Source organism: Pleurodeles waltl, chromosome 1_2 (genome assembly GCF_031143425.1).
Source record: "Pleurodeles waltl isolate 20211129_DDA chromosome 1_2, aPleWal1.hap1.20221129, whole genome shotgun sequence".
Taxonomy (NCBI): Eukaryota; Metazoa; Chordata; class Amphibia; order Caudata; family Salamandridae; genus Pleurodeles; species Pleurodeles waltl.
The window spans coordinates 450,266,657-450,285,135 of NC_090437.1; the positions used below are offsets into that span (position 1 = coordinate 450,266,657).

Below are 18,479 nucleotides of genomic sequence, written 5' to 3' on the forward strand. Positions count from 1 at the left end.
TGTAACACCCCTAAACACATTTTTTAGGGGCTCCCCTGCACCTTACTCACCAAATTCTTGGCAACCTCAAGAAGAAGAAGAAAGAAAAAAGAAAAAGGACTGCTAAGATGACTCCAACAGAGAAGACTCCAGACGACAACTGACTTGGCCCCAGCCCTACCAGCCTGGCTGCAGCTTCAAAGTCTCCTGCTTCAAAAAGGTGATGCATCCTGCTGAACCAGCAACCTCTAGAAACCCCCAGAGAACTGCCTGCCCAGCAGAGGACCAAGAACTCCTGAGGACAGCAGCCCTGTCCAGAAGAAACCTCTAAAAAGGACTCCAGAACAGCCCAGGATCCCCGAGCCCTGCCCACTCTGCACCCAACTCCCATGGCCCGAGTCCAGGTAGCCCACCGGTGCAGAGAAGGTCCCTCCCCATGCGATTTCGACCTCGAGTCAACCCTGGATTGAGCCCTACTGGCCAACACAATCGACACCTGCTGCCTGAATCTGGAGGACCCCCCTGACCGCGACCGGATCGGACGAGGATTCCTGATGCCCAAAGAGAGCCCTGCAACTGCAGCCCCCTGGCCTTGGAGAACCCGACCAACGGTCCAGCAACGTCCAGCGGGCGCCTCTCCTGTCTGTCCAGCCTTTGGTTTTCCTGAACCGACTCCCTGGACCCAGCCTGCGGCAACTTTTGTGGCCTTTTGAATCCCCCCTCCTACCCCCCCTGCCCCCCCCCCCCCCACCACCACTGAGAAACATTAGGCACCCAGCTCTGTGACTGCACCCTGCACCCGGCCGCCCCTGTGCCACTGAGGGGATGTGTTTGATGTGATCCTGTGGACCCCCGCCCTCCTAGTGCTGACCTAAACCCCCCCTGGAACCGCGTGTACTTACCTGCAATCTGCTTGCTACCGAGCAACCCCAGTCCTCATAGGATTCCATTGCAAACCCAATGCCAACTTTGACCTCTGCAACAAGCCAGCCTTGTGTTGCTGGTGGTGCACATTCGGGGTCAGCCTGAACTTCGACCTGTGGACATCCTAACCCCCGAAGACTGGAATTGTAAGTCGAGTACTTACCTGCTATATCTATGCTAGTACTTTTTCCCCCAGGACTCTATTGACTCCTATGAAAAATTGTCAACTTTTGAAACAGAAAATTCCTACCTACTTGTAAACTGTTTATCTGCTAATACCAAACAAAGTAAATTTGATACATATGCTTGATACCTGCTTACAACTGTACTCACCTGCAACCAAGTTCTTCTAGTTCTAGAAATAAAGTAACAAAATATATTTTTGCCATATAAACAACTGACCTGGAGTTAGTCATTGAGTGTGTGCCTCATTTCTTGACTGTGTGTGTACAACAAATGCTTTGCACTACCTTCTGATAAGCCTAACTGCTAGACCACACTGCAACACAAAATACCATTAGTATTGTCTACTTTAGCCTTTGTTAAGCCCCTAAACTCTGTGCATACTATACCCCAGTTTGGAATAGTATATTCAGAGCCAGCTTTCTACAATATAAATACAGAGGGCTGATCCAGCAATCCACAAAAAGGCTGAAAGAGCTGATTTGTAGCCTTTAAAAGTTTCCAAAGCAAATCCTTGCTGGGTTAAGAATAGAACAAGCAACAAAACTTCAGACAACTTTGCATGCAATGGGTCAGTTTGTTGGGTGCCTCACCAATCTACAAATTTGTCCCAGCGACTGGTGTAAACTGTTTTATAGAAGGATTCCTTGCTGTCAACAATGTCCCAAGCACACTGTCATTGGAACCAAGCTATACTTGGCTGATGAGCCTTAAATATGGTAAAAACGGACTGATGTTGGTTGTGTTCTGGTTCAGAAAGGACCTTGCTGGCAATTCGGGCTGGACTGTTCCCACTGGAGCAGGGTCAAGACTGATTTGCATATGGCTAGGTCCAAACTGAGCTGACATTGTATGCAATAAAGTAATGGACTGAAATGGAGCACGAACCATTTACAGAGGGTGAGATTACTTGAAGCATTTCATCCATCACTTTTTTGTTTACTTTAGTGTGTTGCCTTAAGTTGGATGTTTATGCCCAGATGTGGGTCCCATGCATACTGTGTCTCTGGAACCAAGCTATACTGGCTAATAAACCCTAACTAGGGCAATGCCGGTTCTAGGTTACTTGTGTTCCAGTTCAGGGAGGACCTGGCCAGGCAGTTTGGGCTGGACTGTTCCCATGAGGAGCAGGGTGAAGACTGATTTCGATATGGCTGGGTTCAAACTGAGGTGGCATAGTGAGTAAACAAACAATGGACTGGAATGCTTACCAGAGTAGCTGGGATTAATTCACACATTCAATCCATCTCTTTTTTGTACACTTTAGTGCGTAGACCTCATCTAGGCATGGAGCTGAAAGCCACACTCATTACCCATTGCCCAACTTAAGCAGCTGGCTGTGTCCAACCCTAGGGAAATTACAAATATAGCTTGGACCAGGGGAACCAAGAGGTCGACGGGAACTGCCAGCAATCTCTGGGTCACCATGACCTATAATCCATGAGAGTAGCAGCTTCGGAGACAGCTAACCTTCACTGATCGCACAGCAAGACTAATGAAGGAGAAAATGCTGATCAAATGTCTCAATTCTCTTGGTCATATGGGTGGTGAAGACATTTGGATTAACCTTAGTGGTGGACACTTGCACCATTAAACTCTTTGGTGTGGGGTGTTGGGTAAGATAGTCAGAATCATCTCGGGCTAGCCTATGATGCAGAGCGACCAGCCAAATGACTGGTGGTCCTGAAGATGGTTTCGCCCAGGTGTCCCAAAGAGTATCTGTAAGGGCCTCATTAGACAGTGATTGGGGTTCTGTAGGCATTGACCAAACAGGAGTACCTCTGTCAGAACATTAGTCTTCACCTCCATAGTAAATAGCCGTAGGACTAATATTTCCGCTGACCCCTGCATAACAACAACGGAAAAGATGCTTTCCTTAGTGGCAGGGCCGCCAGAAGAAACAAGGCCAGTATCTGGAAAAGTATCCATACCACAGGCACCCTTTAGCTTGTCATACCAGTTCTCTTCATCATACTGGGGACAAAATAATTCCCTTTACTATAATTGTTATTGTCCGACTCAGTGGCGAAAATATTTTGGAAATACTGAGCCCTAACAGGGGGTAAGAGCAAGGTATCGAACCAGAAGGGTTGCTGGACGGCTGCACTCCATTGGGAGTATGGCGCAGCCTTGATCGAGGTGGATTCTGCTTGGAGTCGGAAGGCACAATGGGCTGAAACTCCTGTCAGGCGTCAGCACCAGCATCAATGCGAGGGAAACCAGTGCAGTGGTTGGCCCTAGACCCAAAGTTGCCACCAGGGCCGAGTTGAACCTTACGTGGGGTGTAGGGACACAAACAAGCCAAGGGCAGACCCGCCGGAGAAGTGTGACTATGGGCCACTGCAGACCTTTTGAGGCCCAAAGGAACACCTTAGAGAGTCAGTTAAGTGCACAAAATATGCAGAATGGTCTCTCTAAAGGCTGCCACTTACTGCGATGTTGCAGACTGACTCAGAACAGAGGAGGTGCTTTTATCAGTGGCAGGAACGAGAGGAGAAATTAGTCCATTAAATGGAGAGGTATCCAGACCACAGCCATCCTGCAGCTCATCATACCAGTTCTCCTCATCATATTGGGAACAAGATCACTCCATTTATCGTAATTGTCATTATCCGACACACTGCTGAAAAGATTTTGTAAAGTCTGAGCCCTACCGTGTGGTAAGAGCAAGGTATCTGAATCAGAAGGGTTGCGCTTCAGTGGTGGTACGGTGCGGCCTCGGTCGAGATTGATTCTGCTTGGAGTCAGAAAGCACGATGGGCTGCGAATTCTGCTGTGGCACCAGCATCAACACAAGAGGAAACAGTGCAGTGGATGGCCCTGAAACCGAAGTTGGCACCGGAGCCAGTATCGAACCTGAGGTGGGCTCAAGAGGCACAGAGGCACCTATGGTGGACCCGCTGGCACAAGTTTGACTGGAGGCCACTGCAGATTCTTAAGGCTCAGGGCACATTTGCGGGACTGCAGATCCTTGAGGCCTAAGGTGCACCTAGGTGAGCCAGTGAAGTGCAGAAAATAAACACCTCCCCTTGCTGCTGTGTTTTAGATTGACCCAGAAAATCGGGATACATTGGGACTACATTCAGAATTGGGCTCCAATGAAGATCAGGAGCAAGACAGGTGGGAGGTTAACACCCTTGTGTCCTCTATGGAGTTTAGGAGTGGATGGAAAGGGTTGATTCCCCCTTCAGTTTCTAATGCGTCTTCTTGGACTTACCTGAAAACTTCAACCGCAGTGATGATCTGCAGTGAAAACGACTTTGTCAGTTCTTTTTAAATTCGACCTGTCATGTCGTGGGATCTTCCGATGTTCAGCAGCATACTATCATCATAGGCCCTAAAATTGTGCTCCGATCCGATGCAGAGCAGACATACTGTGTGAGGGTCAGTCACACATACCTTTTTGTGAAAGTCACTACACGGCTTAAACCCTGTTGTAGAAAGTGACATTTTCCCTTGTACACTGGTCCCGTCAGAGGGATCTTGAAAAGACTAAGGATGAAGATAGATGTGGCTCGCTGATGCAGGGATGTGGATACCCCTCCCTTAGAGGAATAAAGAAAAGGGCTTTACATTAGCATGAATATGGAAAGGCCAATTAATGAAGCAGGGCCTTCCCTGAAAAATATGTGAAAATTTGGGAGAGATGGGCAGAATATCGAGATAGTAATATCGATCCAGTGACTTTCTGCAATGTAATGTTAGATCATGATCGTAAGGGTATAGGGGATAGCTGTCCAGCTCCTGGAAGCAATCAAGTTGCCATAACTGCATTGAAGGGCTGATGGGGTTCCTTCAGAGGTGGGGGAGTGGGATGGTAATAAGTGATGAGCAGTGTAGAACAAGCTACTTACCTTCGGTAACAGATTATCTGGTAGAGACTCTATCTAGCTGCAGATTCCTTACCTTAGAACTTCTTGGCGTTAGCTTGGAATATGGAATTATTTGCTGAGCAGTACCCTGTGCGCGTCGTCGGGTGGCATTGTTTGGATCTGCGTGCGTCGTTTCGATTCACGTGGCGTCGTCAGCTTCGTTGGAGCCGTCCGTGACATCACTGTTGCCTATAAATGTACCACCCCATGATAGAACCAACAGTTCGTCTGTGCAAAACTAGGGCTCTGAAAGGGATAAACCCTAACCCTATTAGACATATCCGCAGATCAGGGAGACATGGGTGGGTGTAAGGAATCTGCAGCTAGACAGAGTCTCTACTAGATAATGCATTACCTGAGGTAAGTAACTTGTTCATCTGATAGAGACGTCTAGCTGCAGATTCCTTACCTTAGAATAGATACCCAAGCCATAACCTCCTGACGGTGGGCTACGGATACTTTCACTCACCCTAAAAAGTCCTGTAGGACCGAACGGGCAAAGTGCCCGTCTTTCCGTACCTGACTGTCCAGGCAGTAATGTTTTGCAAACATGTGCAAGGATGCCTATGTTGCTGCCTGACAGATATTCAGGACTGGAACGCCCGAGCTAGAGCAGTGGTAGCAGCTTTGGTCCTGGTAGAATGAACCCTCAAGCCCTCAGGAGGCTGCTTTCTGGCCAATGCATAGCAGATCTTGATGCAGAGAACGGACCCAGCATGAAATGGTTCACTTCTGCACTGCCCGACCCTTCTTTGCAGCACGTACCCACAAAGAGTTGGTCATCCACCTGGAACTCTTTTGTGCGGTCAAGGTAGAATGACAACGGTCTTTTTGAGTCCAGCCGGTAGAGTCGCTCCTCTTCTTTACAGGGATGCAATGGATCAAAGAAGGTGGGCAGGGTGATGTTCTGACCCAGATTAAATGGGGTCACCACCTTGGGGAGGAAAGAGGCACGATTTCTGAGAACCACCTTGTCTGAAAATATGATGAGATATGGTGGCTTAGATGAAAGAGCCTGCATCTCACTCACCCTCCTGGCAGATGTTACTGCCACTAAGAAGACTGTCTTGATGGTGAGCAGCCGGATGGGACAGTTGTGTAAGGCTCAAAGGTAGCATACATAGGAAATGTGAGGACCCGATTTATGTCCCACTGGGGCAAAACAAAGGGCGTACAAGCCCTTTGAGGAATCAATGTTCAATGGGAGATTTGAAAAGTGAAGGCTGATCAGGTAGCCGAAGAAATGCAGATAAGGCAGAAAGATAGCCCTTGAGAGTACCCAAGGCAGAACCCTGTTAGGCAAGGGAGAGTATAAAGAGAAGGATATCAGAAAGATAGGCAGAAAGAGGTTCAATAGATGTTTCTGTACAATAATATAGAAAGCGTTTCCAACGGCAGACGTATACCATTTTAATGGAGGGGCGCCTGGTTGCCAAAATACCTTTACAGACTTCGGGAGGAAGGTCAAAAGCCATCAACTGTCACCGCTTAATCTCCATGCATGTAGATGCAGAGTTGACAGGTTTGGGTGGAGAACCTTCTCCTGCTGCTGCAACAGAATATCCTCCGGAATGGGCAACCTGATTGGAGGATTGATGCTCATTTTCAGAAGCTCGGGATCCCAAACTCTCCTTGCCGAATCCGGAGCCACTAGGATTACTCAGGCCCTGTCCTTCTTGATCTTCTTGAGAACTCTGGGCAGAAGTGGTATGGGCGTACAGGAGGCCCGAATTCCACTTGTTATGAAAAGCGTTGCAGACCGATTGCCGCCTTGGAAACTCCAACGCGGAATAGTGCTGACACTGCACGTTCTCTGTGGAGGCGAACAGATCTAACCAAGGCTCTCCCCTCTGCTGAAAGAGTCCTTGCGAGACCTCCAGGTGGAGATACCATTCGTGATCCGCTAGGCGGCGACGGCTGAGTTTGTCCACCCTGGAACTCAGAGAACCTGCCAGGTGTTGAAGCACCAGGCTTATGCCCTGCTGTTCCAGCCATGTCCAGAGATGCAGAACCTCTTGACAAAGGGTCCATAAACCCACACGCCCTGCTTGTTGCAGTACCACATTCTGGTAGTGTTGTCTGTGAACACCTGCACTATCTTCCCTTTTACAACCAGAAGAAGGAAAATGTCACTTACCCAGTGTACATCTGTTCGTGGCATTAGTCGCTGCAGATTCACATGCTGTGCACATCCCGCCATCTGGTGTTGGGCTCGGAGTGTTACAAGTCGTTTTTCTTCGAAGAAGTCTTTTCGAGTCACGAGACCGAGGGACTCCTCCCCTTTCGACTCCATTGCGCATGGGCGTCGACTCCATCTTAGATTGTTTTCCCCGCAGAGGGTGAGGTAGGAGTTGTGTATGCTAGTAATAGTGCCCATGCAATGGAGTGAATGCGTATGTACATAATAAAGTTCAAGTAATCTATTTACAAATGTACAAATGTTTAAGATCTACTTCTAAATGGCTACAGGCTCCCGGGGAGGCGGGTGGGCGCATGTGAATCTGCAGCGACTAATGCCACGAACAGATGTACACCTGGGTAAGTGACATTTTCCGTTCGATGGCATGTGTAGCTGCAGATACACATGCTGTGCATAGACTAGTAAGCAGTTATCTCCCCAAAAGCGGTGGTTCAGCCTGTAGGAGTTGAAGTAGTTTGGAATAATTTTCTTAGTACAGCATGACCTACTGTTGCTTGTTGTGCAGTTAGCACATCTACACAGTAGTGCTTGGTAAATGTATGAGGCGTAGACCATGTCGCTGCCTTACATATTTCGTTCATTGGAATATTTCCTAGAAAGGCCATGGTAGCACCTTTCTTTCTGGTTGAGTGTGCCTTTGGTGTAATAGGCAGTTCTTTTTTAGCTTTAAGATAGCAGGTTTGAATGCACCTAACTATCCATCTAGCAATGCCTTGTTTTGAAATTGGATTTCCTGTATGAGGTTTTTGAAAGGCAATAAATAGTTGTTTTGTCTTTCGAATTAGTTTTGTTCTGTCAATGTAGTACATTAGTGCTCTTTTGATGTCTAATGTATGTAGTGCTCTTTCAGCTACAGAATCTGGCTGTGGGAAGAACACTGGTAATTCTACCGTTTGATTCAAGTGGAACGGTGAGATTACTTTTGGTAAATATTTGGGATTTGTTCGTAGAACAACTTTATTTTTGTTTATTTGAATTAATGGTTCTTGAATGGTAAACCCTTGAATTTCACTCACTCTTCTTAGAGATGTGATGGCAATTAAAAATGCAACTTTCCACGTTAAGTATTGCATTTCACAAGAGTGCATGGGCTCAAAAGGTGGGCCCATGAGTCGTGTTAAGACAATGTTGAGGTTCCATGAAGGAACTGGTGGCGTTCTTGGTGGTATAATTCTCTTTAGGCCTTCCCTAAACGCTTTTATGACTGGTATCCTAAATAATGAAGTTGAGTGCGTAATTTGCAGGTAAGCTGAAATTGCAGCAAGATGTATTTTTATGGAAGAGAAAGCTAGCTTTTCTTTTTGCAGATGTAGTAAGTATCCTACTATATCTTTTGTAGATGCGTGTAAGGGTTGAATTTGATTATTATGGCAGTAATAGACAAATCATTTCCATTTATTTGCATAGCAGTGTCTAGTGATAGGCTTTCTAGCCTGTTTTAGGTCCTCCATACATTCTTGTGTGAGGTGTAAGTGTCCGAATTCTAGGATTTCAGGAGCCAAATTGCTAGATTCAGCGATGCTGGATTTGGATGCCTGATCTGTTGTTTGTGTTGTGTTAACAGATCTGGTCTGTTTGGTAGTTTGACATGAGGTACTACTGACAGGTCTAGTAGTGTGGTGTACCAAGGTTGCCTTGCCCATGTTGGTGCTATTAGTATGAGTTTGAGTTTGTTTTGACTCAACTTGTTTACTAGATATGGAAGGAGTGGGAGAGGGGGAGAGGGGGAAAAGCGTAAGTAAATATCCCTGACCAGTTCATCCATAGCGCATTGCCCTGAGACTGATGTTGTGGGTACCTGGATGCGAAGTTTTGGCATTTTGAGTTTTCCTTCGTTGCAAATAGATCCATTTGTGGTGTTCCCCAAATTTGGAAGTAAGTGTTCAGTATTTGGGGGTGAATCTCCCATTCGTGGATCTGTTGGTGATCCCGTGAGAGATTGTCTGCTAACTGATTCTGAATTCCTGGAATAAATTGTGCTATTAGGCGAATGCGGTTGTGAATCGCCCAATGCCATATTTTCTGTGTTAGGAGACACAACTGTGTTGAGTGTGTTCCTCCTTGTTTGTTTATTTAGTACATTGTTGTCATGTTGTCTGTTTTGACAAGAATGTATTTGTGGGTTATCATGGGTTGAAATGCTTTCAGCGCTAGAAATACCGCTAACAGTTCTAGGTGATTTATGTGTAACTGTTTTTGCTGCATGTTCCATTGTCCTTGGATGCAGTGTTGATTGAGGTGTGCTCCCCACCCTGTCATGGAAGCATCTGTTGTTATCACGTATTGTGGCACTGGGTCTTGGAAAGGCCGCCCTTGGTTTAAATTTATACTGTTCCACCATTGAAGCGAAATGTATGTTTGGCGGTCTATCAACACCAGATCTAGAAGCTGACCCTGTGCTTGTGACCATTGTGATGCTAGGCACTGTTGTAAGGGCCGCATGTGTAACCTTGCATTTGGGACAATGGCTATGCATGAGGACATCATGCCTAGTAGTTTCAGTATTATTTTGACTTGTACTTTTTGTTTTGGATACAAGGTTTGTATTACATTGTGAAATGTTTGTACTCTTTGTGGACTTGGAGTAGCAATCCCTTTTGCTGTGTTGATTGTTGCTCCCAAGTATTGCTGTGTTTGGTACGGCTGCAGGTGTGACTTTGCGTAGTTGATTGAGAAACCTAGTTTGTGTAGGGTTTCTATGACATATTTTGTGTGTTGTGAACACCGTTTTAGCGTATTGGTTTTGATTAACCAATCGTCTAGGTATGGGAACACATGTATTTGCTGCCTTCTGATATGTGCAGCTACTACTGCCAGGCATTTTGTAAAAACCCTTGGCGCAGTTGTTATTCCGAATGGCAACACTTTGAATTGGTAATGTATCCCTTGGAATACAAACCTTAGGTACTTTCTGTGTGAAGGATGTATTGGTATATGGAAATATGCATCCTTTAGGTCTAGTGTTGTCATGTAGTCTTGTTGTTTGAGCAGTGGGATTACGTCTTGTAGAGTTACCATGTGAAAATGGTCTGATTTGATGTAGGTATTTAATGTTCTGAGATCTAGTATCGGTCTCAGGCTCTTGTCCTTTTTGGGTATCAGGAAGTACAGTGAGTAAACTCCTGCGTTTAATTGATCTTTTGGTACTAATTCTATTGCTTCTTTCTGTAGCAATGCCTGAACTTCTAGTCCTAGAAGATCTATATGTTGTTTTGACATATTGTGTGTTTTCGGTGGGACATTTGGAGGGAATTTGAGAAATTCTATGCAATAAGCATGCTGGATAATTGCTAAGACCCAAGTGTCTGTTGTTATTTCCTCCCAATGTGTGTAAAACTTGTTTAGTCTCCCCCCCACAGGTGTTATGTGTTGGGGATTTGTGACCTTGAAGTCACTGTTTGTTTTGAGGAGTTTTGGGACTTTGGAACTTTCCTCTGTTTCTTTGAAACTGTCCTCCTCTATATTGTCCCCGAAAACCTCCCCGCTGATACTGGCTCTGGTAAGTGGGCTTTGTTTGTGAGGTTGTGGCTTCTGTGGTTTGCCCTCGAAACCCCCCTCGAAATTGTGTTTTTCGAAATGTGCCTCTGCTCTGCGGGGAGAAGAGCACGCCCATGGCATTGGCCGTGTCAGTGTCTTTTTTAAGTTTTTCAATTGCAGTGTCCACCTCCGGCCCAAACAACTGCTGTCCGTTGAATGGCATATTCAGCACAGCTTGCTGTATCTCTGGTTTAAATCCTGATGTACGCAGCCATGCATGCCTCCTTATCGTTACTGCTGTGTTGACAGTTCTAGCAGCTGTGTCTGCAGCATCCATTGCTGATCGAATTTGATTACTGGAGCTATTTTGTCCCTCTTCGACCACTTGCTGCGCTCTTTTTTGAAACTCCTTTGGCAAGTGTTCAATAAGGTGTTGCATCTCGTCCCAATGGGCCCTATCATATCTGGCTAGCAAAGCTTGCGAATTTGCAATACGCCACTGGTTTGCTGCCTGTGCCGCCACCCTTTTGCCTGCCGCGTAGAATTTTCTACTCTCTTTATCTGGAGGTGGCGCGTCTCCTGAAGTATGAGAGTTGGCTCTTTTGCGCGCTGCTCCAACTACAACAGAGTCTGGTGATAGCTGTAGTGTGATGTACACTGGGTCTGTTGGTGGCGGTTTATATTTTTTATCTACTCTTGGAGTAATGGCTCTCCCTTTGACAGGCTCTTCAAACACCTGTTTGGAGTGTTTTAGCATTCCGGGCAACATTGGCAGACTTTGATATTGACTGTGCGTAGACGACAGTGTATTAAAAAGGAAGTCCTCTTCAATGGGTTCTGAGTGAAGGCTGACATTGTGAAATGCTGCTGCCCTTGATACCACTTGAATGTAGCCTGTACTATCCTCAGGTGGCGAGGGTCTTGCTGGATAGCACTGAGGACTATTGTCTGACACTGGTGCGTCGTAAAGGTCCCATGCGTCAGGGTCATCTTGACTCATCCCCGTATGTGTTGGGGATTGCATCATTGGTGGAGTGGCTACCGGTGATAGTTGTGGAGAGTGATGTGGGGATGGTGGTGGTGTTATTTGTTTAGCCACTTTTGCTTGTGGCTGTTTGTCCTTGTTTTGGAAGGCAAGTTTTCGTTTCATTCTGATTGGGGGAAGAGTGCTGATCTTCCCTGTATCTTTTTGAATAAAGAGCCGCCTTTGCGTGTGATCTAGCTCTATTGTTTGTAATTCCTCTTCAAATCTGTGTGTCTTCATTTGAGAGGACAGTCCTTGTTCCTCTGAATAGGAACTAATTTTCGGTTCGGATGCCGGATGTTTCGGCACCGAAACCTTTTCTGCTGCTTTTTTCGGCTCCGACAAAATCTTTTTTCTTTTCGGCGTCGTGCTCTCTCGGTGCCGACCAACTTCGGTGCCGCTGTCTCGGTGCCGAATCTTTTCTGCGCCACTGTCTCGGGCCCGAGATTGCTGCGTGCCTGTATTTCGACCGGAGTCGGATGACTTCGACACCAGCTCGCCCTTTTTCGGTGCCGATGGACGGTCACCTGCTTTTCGGGTTAAGCCATGGCCTGTTGGCGGTGGCGTCCCCTGGGCTTTGGCAGTCTTTTCGTGAGTTTTTTGTTTCGACGTCTTACTCACGGTTTTCGGCGTTTCTTCGGGATCGACCTCCTCCGAGTCCGAATCCTGGATGGAGAATGTTTCTTCCTCCTCCTCGAAACACCCTTGTCCTGTCGGCACCGACGCCATTTGCAGTCTTCTTGCTCTTCGGTCCCTGAGTGTCTTCCTCGACCGAAACGCTCGACAGGCCTCACAAGTATCCTCCCTGTGTTCCGGTGACATACACAAGTTACAGACCAGGTGCTGATCTGTATATGGATACTTGCTATGGCATTTTGGACAGAAGCGGAATGGGGTCCGTTCCATCAGCCTTGAAGAGACACGTGGCCGGGCCGACCAGGCCCCGACGGGAATCGAAAAACCCCAAAGGGCCACCGGAGCTCTTCTCAATTCGGTGTCGATCTGTTGTAACTAACCCGATACCGAACGCAAACAATACCGACGATTTTTCCGAGATTCTAACTAACTTTCCGACCCGAAACACGGAGCGAAAAGGAACACGTCCGAACCCGATGGTGGAAAAAAAAACAATCTAAGATGGAGTCGACGCCCATGCGCAATGGAGTCGAAAGGGGAGGAGTCCCTCGGTCTCGTGACTCGAAAAGACTTCTTAGAAGAAAAACAACTTGTAACACTCCGAGCCCAACACCAGATGGCGGGATGTGCACAGCATGTGTATCTGCAGCTACACATGCCATCGAACATGCTTTAAATGCCAGTCGGATCACCTGGAGCTCCAGTAAATTGATATGGAATCTAGATTCCGATGGAGACCAAAGACCTCTGATCTCCGCCCCATCCCAGAAGTGAAGCATCTGTCACTATTGTGAGATCTGGCTGGGGAAGGTAGAGGTGTCTGCCTCTGACCCAATCCCAATTCATTAACCACCACGGCAGGTCTTTTACAGTTCCCTTCAAGATCTGAACAGTGTCGGTAAGATTCCCCTGATGCTGCACTCACTGGAACTTCAGGTCACACTGCAGAGCCCTCAAATGCCATCTAGCATGCTTCACTAACAGGATGCAGGAGGCCATGAGTCCCAATAGCCTCAGAGTCTGTCTCATTGAAATCCAAGATAGAGGCCAAAACATCTGTATCATGACCTAAATATCCTGGACTCACTGCTCAGGAGGTGTGACTTTGCCACGTTTATAGTGAACCCCAGCAACCGCAGGAGGTTTGCAGTCATCTGAAGGAGGTTGACGACAGCCTGGGGCGTAGAAGCCTTCAACAGCCAGTCGTCTAGGTAAGGGAAGAATGAAATCCCTAAACTGTGCAGATGAGCTGCTACCACCGCCATTACTTTGGTGAACACCCGAGGGGCACTGGTGAGACCGAAGGGGAGCACGGTAAACTGAAAGTGCTCGTGACCTACCTTGAACCGCAAGTAGCGCCTGTGGGCAGGCAGGAGGGGGATGTGAAAATACACATCCTGCAAGTCCAACGCTACCATCCAGTCTTCTTGGTCTAGGGCAGACAAGACCTGCGCAATGGTGAGCATCTTGAATTTCTCCTTTTTGAGGAAGAGATTGCCATCCCTTAAATCCAATGTAGGGTGAAGACCCTTGTTCTTTTTGGGAATCGGAAAGTAGGGGGAATAACAACCACTGCCAACCTCTGACATCAGGACCCTTTCTAGGAGCAAGATTAAGTGATCCTCAATCAGCTGTTCTTTTAATGGAGGCTGTAGGAAAGTAGCCTCTTTCTAGCTTGGTTACCCCCACTTTTGGCCTGTTTGTCAGTGTATTTGGCTGTGTCTACTGGGATCCTGCTAACCAAGACCCCAGTAGTTTTGCTCTCTCCTCTGAACTGTACCTTTTTCTTCCCACAATTGGCATACTGGTCCCCCATGCAAGTCCCCAATATATGGTACCTAGGTACCCAGGGCATTGGGGTTCAAGGGCATACCTATGGGCTGCATCAGTTATTCTGCCACCCATAGGGAGCCCATGCAAAGGGATCTGTAGGCCTGCCAATGCAGCCTGCGTGAAACGGGTGCATGCACCCGTTTTCACTATAGGTCATTGCACAGAGTCACTGTAAGTTATTCCTATGGAATGCCATCGCAGCCCAGAGGGCAGGGTGCAGGTACCTAAGTGTGAAAGCACCCCTGCACTAGCAGAGGTGCCCCCACAAACTCCAGATCCATTTTCCTGGATCTTGTGAGTGCAGGGATGCCATTTTACACGTGTACCGGACACAGGTCACTACCTATGTCTAGCTACGTAATGGTAACTCCGAACCTGGCCATGTTTGGTACCAAACATATCCGACTCATACCCCAATACTGTTGAAAGTACTGGAAGTATGATTCCATGCACTCTGGGGGCTCCTTAGAGGACCCACAGCATTGCTACCACCAGTCTTACAGTGTTTTCCAGGCAGCCCAGCTGCTGCCACCCCTCAGACAGTTTTCTGCCCTCCTGCTGCTTGATCTGATGAAATCCAGGAAGGCAGAACAAAGGATTTCTTTTGGGAGAGGGAGGTAACTCCCTCTCCATTTGGAAATAGTTGAAACAGGCTTGGGAGGGCTAGCCTTCCCAAGCCTCTGGTTTGCTTTGAAGGGCATAGTTGGTGCCCTCCGTGCATAAACCAGTCCACACCGGTTCAGGGACGCCCAGTCCCTGCTCTGGTGTGAAACTGGACAATGGAAAGGGGAGTGACCACTCTCCTGTCCATCACCGTCCCAGGGGTGGTGCTCAGAGCTCCTCCAGAGGGTCTCTGGGTTCTGCCATCTTGCTTCTAAGGTTGGAACTCTGGGAGCATTTGAGTAGCCACGTGCAGGCAGGTGACGTCAGAGCCTGTTCCTAATAGATGCTTACCTGGTTAGGTGACCAATCCCCCTTTCAGGGCTATTTAGGGTCTCTTTCTTGGGTGGACCTCAGATTCGGCTTGCAAGATTCCAGCTGGACTCCTCTGCAACCTCTGCTTTGACTTCTGGCCTCCTATAACCGCCAGGACCCTACAAGCTGCCTCCAACAAGAAAGGACTCTTCTACAACATTGTTTCCAAGGCTCCTGCCAGCTTCGTAACATTTTCCTCGCCGTGCATCCTCAGAAGATTGCAACTCTTCAGCCTGCACAAGAAGAAGAAGGAAACTTTCTTGGAGTGTAGGAGTCACTCTGCTGCAACCGCAGGCACCTACAGCAAGCGATGACCGGCTGTGTGGATCTCCCCTCATCTTGAGCTGCATGGATCTTGCATCACGGGTGGTGGACCGGAGTAGTCCTCTTGGTCCTCTCTTTGGTGGAGGTAAGCCCTTGTCTTCCCATGCAGGACAGTACCCCTGTGCACCGCGTCTCTTGCAGCTGCCAAGGCTTGTTTGCATCTCCTCCAAGGGATCTTCAGGCGACGTACACCTCCCAGCCCCCAGCACTCCTTCCTGCAAAGCCCAGCCTCCTGCGTGGTTCTCCGGCGGCATGGGATCCTCGTTTGTAGTGCTGCATGGGCCTCTTCTGCGACTCCTGTGTCCCCGTCCTACGGGACTCTTGTGGGTGCTGCCTCTGCTCCTGTGGACTATCTGCGATGCTGAGGGTCCCCCTCTCACTCTCCCTCCTGGGCTGAATCCTCCTGGGCCTTACTGGTCCCCAGCAGCACCTCTTTTCTACTAACCGAAAGTTTACATTTGCCAAGGCTTGTTGGTGGAATTCCTGCACCAACACCTGTCTGCAATCTTCCTTCCAGCGTGGGACTTCATCTGCATCCATCAGGAGCTCTTCTCCGGCTCCAGAGCTGCAGTGCTGACATGTTACTCATCACTGTCGACCTACTCCTGCATCCACAGCTGGGTGGGTAGTAACCTCTACTCCTCCTGGACACCCCTGTGACTTTTGGACTTGGTCCCCTCTCTCCACAGGTCTTCTTTCTTCAGGAATCCACTGCTTGTTTTCTTGCAGTCTTGTCTAGATGTCTTCTTTTTGTTCTTTTCCTCTTTTTGGGTGGTTTGGGGAAAATCTAGAGTTTTACTCCTGCATTCCTGGTCGCTGGGGTGTACTATATTACTTACCTCTGTGGTTTTCTAGTACCCCCAGCTCCCCTCTACACATTTTACTTACCTACATGGGGGCACCTTGTTCGCATTCCAATTTCTTAGTGTATGGTTTGTGCTCCCCCTAGGGTCATTATTGGCTATTAGTATTTGCCCTGTTTTCTAACCTTTTCTATGCCTAGTTCTGATTGTTAGTGTATATATTTAGTACATTACTTACCTCCTAATGGTGGGTTACCCTTCTAGTATTTTGTGGAGATTTGTTCCAAAAAGAAAGTACCTTTATGTAGGAAAATGGCTCCTTCTTGCAGTTACTCCCCCCACTCTTTTTGCCCGATATTGATGCTGACTTGACTGAGAGTGTGCTGGGACCCTGCTAACCAGGCCCCAGCACCAGTGTTCTTTCACTAAAAATGTACCATTGTTTCCACAATTGGCACACCCCTGGCACACAGATAAGTCCCTTGTAAAAGGTACCAGTAGTACCAAGGACCCTGTGACCAGGGAAGGTCCCTAAGGGTTGCAGCAAGGGACCCCTCACCTAACACATGCACACTGCCATTGCAGATTGTGTGTTGGTGGGGAGAAAAAGGCAAAGCCGACATGGCATGCCCCTCAGGGTGCCATGCACACAAAACACTGCCTGTGGCATAGGTAAGTCACTCCTCTAGCAGGCCTTAAAGCCCTAAGGCAGGGTGCACTATACCACAGGTGAGGGCGTAGCTGCATAAACAATATGCCCCTACACAGTCTAAGTCCATTCTTAGACATTGTAAGTACAGAGTGGCTATATTCAGTATATGGTTTGGGAGTTTGTCAAAACGAACTCCACAGTTCCATAAGGGCTACACTAAATACTGGGACGTTTGGTATCAAACCTCCCAGAATAATACACCCACACTGATGCCAGTGTTGGATTTATTAAAAAATGCACACAGGGGGCATCTTAGAGATGCCCCCTATATTTTACCCAGCCCTTCAGTGCAGGACTGACTCATCTGTGCCAGCCTGCCACTGAGAGACGAGTTTCTGCCCCCGTGGGGTGAGAACCTTTGTGCTCTCTGGGGCCAGAAACAAAACCTGCACTGGGTGAAAGTGCACCTCCTCCCTGCAGGAACTGTAACACCTGGCGGTGAGCCTCAACAGCTCAGGCCTGGTGTTACAATGCCCCCTGGGCACTCCAGCCAGTGGAGATGCCCGCCTCCCGATGAGCCCCCACTTTTGGCAGCAAGTCCAGAGGGATAATGAGAAAAACAAGGAGGAGCCACCCCTCCAGCGAGGTCCAACCCTAAGGTGACCAGAGCTGAAGTGACCCCCTCCTTGAGAAATCCTCCATCTTGCTTTGGAGGAGTAGGACCAATAGGGATAGGGATGTGCCCCGCTCTCCAGAGGGAGTGGGCACAAGGAGGGTGTAGCCACCCCCAGGGACAGTAGCCATTGGCTACTGCCCCCTGACCCTAACACACCCCTAAATTTAGTATTTAGGGGCAACCCTGAACCCAGATCATCAGATTCCTGATGATCTAAAGAAAGAAGAAGGACTGCTGAGCTGAAAACCCCACAGAGAAGAGAAGGAAACATGAACTGACTCGGCCCCAGCCATACCAGCCCGTCTCCTGCTTTGAAAAGCTGCAAAAAAAAGAAGCAACACGTTCTGCAGGATCAGCGACCCCTGAAAATCCTCCAGGGGACTGCCTGCATCACTGAGAACCAAGAAACTCCAGTGTACAGCAGACCCATCCAAAAAGAAGACCAATAAACTAACTTTAAAGGGACTTTCACCTCACTCCAGAAGCGTGAGTCCAACTACTCTGCACCCAACGCCCCCGGCCCGTGTCCAGAGAAACCAACTATCTAGAGAGGACCCCCAGGTGACTCCGATGACGTGTCCACCGTGGTCTGACCTCTCTGCACCCCCACGACGATGCCTGCAGACGGAATCCCGAGGACCCCCTGACCGCGACTGCCCGGGACGAAGATATCCCACACCCGGAGAAGCACTGCACCCGCAGCCCCCAGGCCCGAAAGAAACCGGCCACCAGTGAAGCAATGACCATCAGGCGGCCCTCACCATTGCCCAGTCGGTGGCTTGCAAGAGAGGCACCCCTGTGCCCTGCCTGCAGCACCTAAGTGACCCCTGGGTCCCTCCACAGAGTTCTATTGAGAAACCAACGCCCTGTGGTTTTTGTGCCTACCTGGGGCCCCTCCAGTACTTCTTCAAACCACCCTGG

The 18,479-nt window shown here is 48.4% G+C and overlaps 1 protein-coding gene across 2 annotated transcripts in view; it reads right to left on the reverse strand.

The window, feature by feature from the left end:
• The window catches only part of IFT74 (intraflagellar transport 74), a 464,653-nt gene that overhangs the window by 47,530 nt on the left and 398,644 nt on the right, over nucleotides 1-18,479 (reverse strand). The gene's annotated exons all lie outside the window — the stretch shown is intronic.